The sequence below is a fragment of the Theropithecus gelada genome, chromosome 6 (assembly GCF_003255815.1).
Source record: "Theropithecus gelada isolate Dixy chromosome 6, Tgel_1.0, whole genome shotgun sequence".
In the NCBI taxonomy this organism is placed as follows: domain Eukaryota; kingdom Metazoa; phylum Chordata; class Mammalia; order Primates; family Cercopithecidae; genus Theropithecus; species Theropithecus gelada.
This window is the reverse complement of record NC_037673.1, coordinates 86,886,549-86,892,548: the sequence shown is the minus strand read 5'-3', so window position 1 is coordinate 86,892,548 and position 6,000 is coordinate 86,886,549. Positions and strand designations below refer to the sequence as shown.

Sequence of the window (6,000 nt, the reverse complement as noted above, 5' to 3'; positions counted from 1 at the left end):
TTCTAAGTACTAAGAAGAAAATGAGTACAATGCTATGATAAAGACAGTAACAAAGGTCTTGGAAATTTTTTATTTTTCTTTTGAGTTATAGTTTGCCAGGAACAAATTTTTCTGAGGAGGTTTCATTTCAGCTGAGACCTGAGAGGAAAGATAGAGAAAACATTAAAAAAGATGATAGCAAGTGCAAAATCCTTTTGTGAGAAAGAACTTGATCTGCTTTCAAAACTGCCAGCATGACCAACAGATACAAGGCAGAATGGAAATGGGGTCAGAGACAGAAGCGGGTGCAAGTCATGTAAAGCCCTGAGAACATGAAGATACAATTAGAGAGTTAAAAAAATAAGAGTTGGAGCTGACTCCCAATTTTCTGATTATAAAGGATTGATGGTTACGTGTAATTTGCAGAGAAAATGGAGACTGAGGAAAAAACAAGTTTGGGTCTATAATCTAAAATTTGACTGGTATTAGCTTGAGGTATGTACAAAAGCCCAAGTGGGAATGTCAAAAAGGCATGTAGGTATATGAATCTGGAGTTCAGAGAAGAGGTTTTGACTGAAGAAATACTTTGGGAGAGTACTTAGCCTATAGGAATACTTTAGGGGAATATTTAGCCTATAGGATTGCAGGGTCTGACATTACCGGAGAAGAGTGCTACATTGTTCAATGAATATTTGCTGAATGAATAAATGAAACCTCATTTAAAATGTAAGTCATAAGTCAGAGAGACAAAAGTTTAAATCTTGACTGTGCCACTTGTGAGCTGTATGACCTTCGGTAAATCACTTAAGAACAGTCAGCTCAATTTTCTCATCTGTGAAAAGGGAAACAATAATAACCAACTCCTTGGTTGGTTTTGGGATTAATGAAATTACAGTTATAAAGTGTTTAACAGTGAATGACACACAACAGCCTCCAGTAGATACTAACTTTCCTCCCTTTGACTTCCACAATACCCAGTGCTGTAGGTGAAACTTCCTACTGCACCTTTACCAAGCAGCCCCTTTCCCCTTCTGCCTTTCTCCCTCCTTTCCTTTGCTTCCTTCCCTGTTGCTGTCTTGTGTGCTCTCTCTTTCTCTCTTTGTGTGTGTGTGTGTATGTATGTATGTGTCTTTTTGTTGAAACCCATTGAGTACCTGCTACCTATATGTATAATGCTTCTTTTGGACACTGAAGATACAGCAATGAACAAAAGTGTAGTAGCACAGAACACAAGCAATCTTACGGTTTACATTACCCTAAAAATAGAATTAAACCAAAGACCCACTTAATCTAATTAACAATGATAAAAGTGAGTCACTACAAAAGAAAAAAAAATGACTTAAAAGCAGCCATAAAGAATGAAATTTGGTCCTTTGCAGCAACATAAATGGAGCTGGAGGCCATTCTCCTAAGTGAATTATCTCAGAAAACAGAAAACCAAACACTACATGTTCTGATTTATAAGTGAGAGCTAAACAATGGGTACACATGGACAAAAAGATGGAAATAATAGATACTGGGGACTCCAAAAGGAAGGAGGGTGGGAGGGGAGCAAGGATTGAAAAGTTACCTATCAGGTACAATGTTCGCTATTTGGATAATGGATACACTAGAAGCCCAATCCCCACCACTACAAAATATGCTGATATAACAAACATACACATGTACCCCCGAATGTAAAATAAAACAATTTATTTTTTAAAATCGTCAGTAAAAAGAAGAGAAGCAAAGAAGTTTCCACTAGTTTCTAGAGAGGTAACTAAAAAATTCCACCAATATGAACTCTTCCCTCCCTTGGCATTTTGTTTACCCCATGCTGTGCCCCACCGAGTTGCTTTCTGGATTGTGAAAGGAAGCTCTAAGGAAAGAACGAGGCAGTATACAACTTAATGCAGAGCTACAATCACAGAAGCACTTTAATCAGGAGACACAGGAAACTTTTATCTTGAAAAGCTGAAAAAAAAAAAAAGACTAAAAGAAGTGTTAATCCAGTTTTTCTGTCGTAGCTTAATATAAGCAATTGCAATCATTCTGCTAAAATAAACAGCTTTCTCACGAAACTTGAGCATTTATGTCCTTAACCTCTTAGACACTGGTCCAGCAGTAAAGCTGGGACAACACTTCCCATTGGAAAGATGGTTGCGGAAATTCATTGAGACCATCCACTGAAAGAATCCAACCCAGCCCTGGGTACAAAGCAGGCCATTTTTTTTATTGTTATTATACTGTAAGTTCTAGGGTACATGTGCACAACGTTCAGGTTTGTTACATATGTATACATGTGCCATACTGGTGTGCTGCACCCATTAACTCATCATTTACATTAGGTATATCTCCTAATGCTATCCCTCCCCCCTCCCCACACCCCACGAGAAGCCCCGGTGTGTGATGTTCCCCTCCCTGTGTTCAAGTGTTCTCATTGTTCAATTCCCACTTATGAGTGAGAGCATGCAGTGTTTGGTTTTCTGTCTTTGTGATAGTTTGCTCAGAATGATGGTTTTCAGCTTCATCCATGTCCCTACAAAGGACATGAACTCATCCTTTTTTATGGCTGCATAGTATTCCATGGTGTATATGTACCACATTTTCCCAATCCAGTCTATTATTGATAGCCATTTGGGTTGGTTCCAAGTCTTTGCTATTGCAAAGCAGACAATTAACAATGTCACTACCAGCTCCTTCCCCCTCTCCCTCTTGCATTTTTAAAATAAATTCTGATATTCATACACTCACATACCCCTAGCTCAATCTTTTATAGAATTGTGAAAAAATAAATTTAGATTTTATTGAACTAGTCTGATTTCTTTTGGCGAAAGAATCTTCTCTTGTATTAAGAAAAAGATAGCAGATTTATGTGTATAATGCTTTCATAAATAAATCAAATACAAGTATAAAAGAACCCATTCAAGACTGAAATTCTGTCATATAACAATAGGTAACATAACAGAAATCTGTCTTTGATTTTTGTTCTCAAGTTCTTGAAATCAACATTTTAAATAATTTTATCTATTAATAGTGTTTATTGAAAAGTGCAGAATAATTCATTTAAGCCTTAAAAGAGAATCTGAAAAGTTGATATTTGGCCACCAGATGGCGCCAAACCTCCAACTATTTTTGTGCCAGGCATTCAAAGCGCTCAAAAGTTAATTTAGAGCTAAAGGTTAGGCACTTGTTTATTGACTTTTATGCTTATATGTACAGTCATCTTGAAGAATCATACAAAATAATTTCCCACAGATCACGACTCCTTTATGTGCCTCTACCAGATTCTTGCTTTGCTGTTCTCATTCTAATATATCCAGTTGAAGAAGTACTTTTCACCACCAGACCCTCACCACATAAGTTTAGTGAAGAACTTATTCATTAAACATTAAACCATGAATGACAAAAAAGTGTTAAATATAATTTCTCCCAGCTCTCAAATTTTAGTTATTTTAAATCCAAAACAACTCTGTAAAAACGGATTCAAACCAGCTTTCTAGGATCATTAAAGTTTGGGATAGAAAGTAAAACTGTTTCAGAGGTATTAATGAGACATGGAAATTTCATTCTTAAGTACTGTGCATAGCTGTTTCTTTCCAAAGAAGTTACCTTTCATATGTGTCTTCTTTTCAACCTGCCAATTTCAGTACTGTGTATTTTTAAATCTGTTCTACATGTTTCTGGATGATACTATAAGATTTTGAGTTGTCATCTCATTGAAATGATTTAGTTTTCAACATTCTATTTTTTATTTTTAAATGTAGGATATAGAATATACTGAAAGTATAGATATCTGACATTTTAAATTAATAAGTTAGAAATAATCAGAAAAGAATATTCAAAATTTTCATTAAGAATTGAAACTTATATCAATATTGATAGGTTATGCAGTTATAATCTATAACTTCCAAAACCTCAGAAAATTAAAAAACAAAGGTTTATTTCTTGCTCACACTCCAGCTTCACTGAAGGTCATTTTGGGCTCCTCCACATCAAACTCACTCTAGGGACCCAACTAAGGTGTCAGTCACCAACTGGAATATTCCTAGTTTCTATAGCACAGAAGAAAAGAGCTAGAAAATTTACACTTGCCCAAAAAGCTTCCATCTGGAAGTGACACATCACTTTCACTCACATCTCTTTGGACAAACTAGTCACATGGGTACACCAAACACCAGTGGACCTGGAAAGTAGAAAGCTGGAAATAGATGATGAAGATTCGCTATAATTCATAAATATTAAATCATTATACCCACATATAACAATGTTTTGGGGATACTATGGTACAAAACATTTTATAAGAGTTTCTATGTCCTTACCAAATCTTTGTATTTTCAATCTATGTAGGGTAAAAGATTAAAGAAAATGAAAAAAGTTCTTCTTTTTACATATATTTAAACTGGAGAGAAAAGACATATATGAAAAACAAAAATTCTGGCGACAACCAATGCCAGAAATTTTGACAAATATTCTCATAAGTGCTAAAGCAGATGAGTGAGGAAGCACAAGGTGTTAGTTAAAGACTAACTGAAAGCAAGGAGATTTTATCTGGGTGTCACCAGAAGTGCAGCATTTGTATTTAAGTAGCTGGAGGACATTAGAAAAAACAGAGAGATAGGAATAAATGAGGCTGTTAAGGAAGAATTTTACAAAATCTTCACTAAATTTCCCAGACCAGCAAACATTTTCAGAGAGAGAGAGACAGAGAGAGAGTCAACTCACTTTTCCCAAGGAAGATTTTTTTTAAATTCTTCCATCGACTATCAACTCAATTTTATGAAGAATATTTTATCACAAAAAGCTAAAATAATATTGAAATTTTAATTATGAATAACTTTAGCTTTATACAACCCTAACTTTATCATGTTACTGTGGACCAGTAAAAACTTTGTCACAAGCCAGCTTCTGTGAATAGCTGACCTGAAATGGAAAGTCCAAATTGAGATTAATAATTTCATCCAGTTGGCAATGAATAACTACTGTACATCTTTAAGTAGAGAGCTGCCTAGAATTGGGGGATGGAGCTGGAAGAAAGAATCTAGAAGCAGTGAGAACATTCAAAATGACCCTGATGTAACCCTGAAAGTTATGGGGACCTAGATTAGGGTGCAGACAGAGAAAAAGGAGAGGGGTATTTTAGAAGGAAAACCAAAAAGAAATCTTGAAAATAAACCTATTTTCACACTGGAGGAAAGGTTTGTTTTGGTTTGGTTTGGTTTGGTTTTAATGGTTTGTATAACAAACAGAGTTCTTAAATGTCTAACACATCAAAATGTTCCATAGATCTTGAAAAAATGCTATATAAACAAAGCTATAATCCAGCAATGAGAAAGAAAAGTATTTCAACATCTTCCGCAGGTTGGGGGCTATTACTTAAACCTTCATCTGGTAGACTTGACCCCTGGGGAAGGCAGCAAACTGATCTTGTTTATGTAACTCTAATCTCACTTTGGTTTTTACTTTTATCGTGACCCATTCAACCACGCAACTATATGAAAACAATGCTTAGGAACAGCCATGCACTAAAGTATGAGATGATTAGTTATTTCTACCTGTGCAACTCTGAAGAAGGAAAGCATTACTTAGCTTAGGCTACAAGTACTTATCAAGAATTATTGAAACTGGCCAGGCATAGTGGCTCATGCCTGTAATCCCAGCACTTTGGGAGGCCGAGGTGGGCAGATTACCTGAGGTCAGGAGTTCGAGACCAGCCTGGCCAACATGGTGAAACCCCCGTCGCTACTTAAAATATGAAAACTAGTCAGGTGTGGTGGTGGGAACCTGTAATCCCAGCTACTCGGGAGGCTGTGGCACGAGAATTGCTTGAACCCAGGAGGCAGGGGTTGCAGTGATGAGCCGAGATCATGCCACTGCACTCCAGCCTGGGTGACAGAGTGAGACTCCGTCTCAAAAAAAAAAAAAAAAAAAAGAAGAAGAATTTATTAAACTAAGAATCTGCAAGTAGTTTTAACCTAAGTAAATCACAGTACTTTTCTTTGTAGTAAAATAATACTTTATTTTTCTGGGGAAAAAAAACCT

At 36.1% G+C, this 6,000-nt stretch overlaps 1 long non-coding RNA gene across 1 annotated transcript in view; it reads right to left on the bottom strand.

The window, feature by feature from the left end:
* Positions 1–2,170: 2,170 nt before the first annotated feature.
* LOC112626464 overlaps positions 2,171–6,000 on the bottom strand; it is a 37,855-nt gene continuing 34,025 nt past the window's right edge. Inside the window, exons 2-3 of the long non-coding RNA XR_003119896.1 lie at positions 4,097–4,159; positions 2,171–4,013 (exon numbers count right to left, since the gene is read on the bottom strand). This is a non-coding gene — a long non-coding RNA (uncharacterized LOC112626464). The remainder of the gene's footprint in view (positions 4,014–4,096; positions 4,160–6,000) is intronic.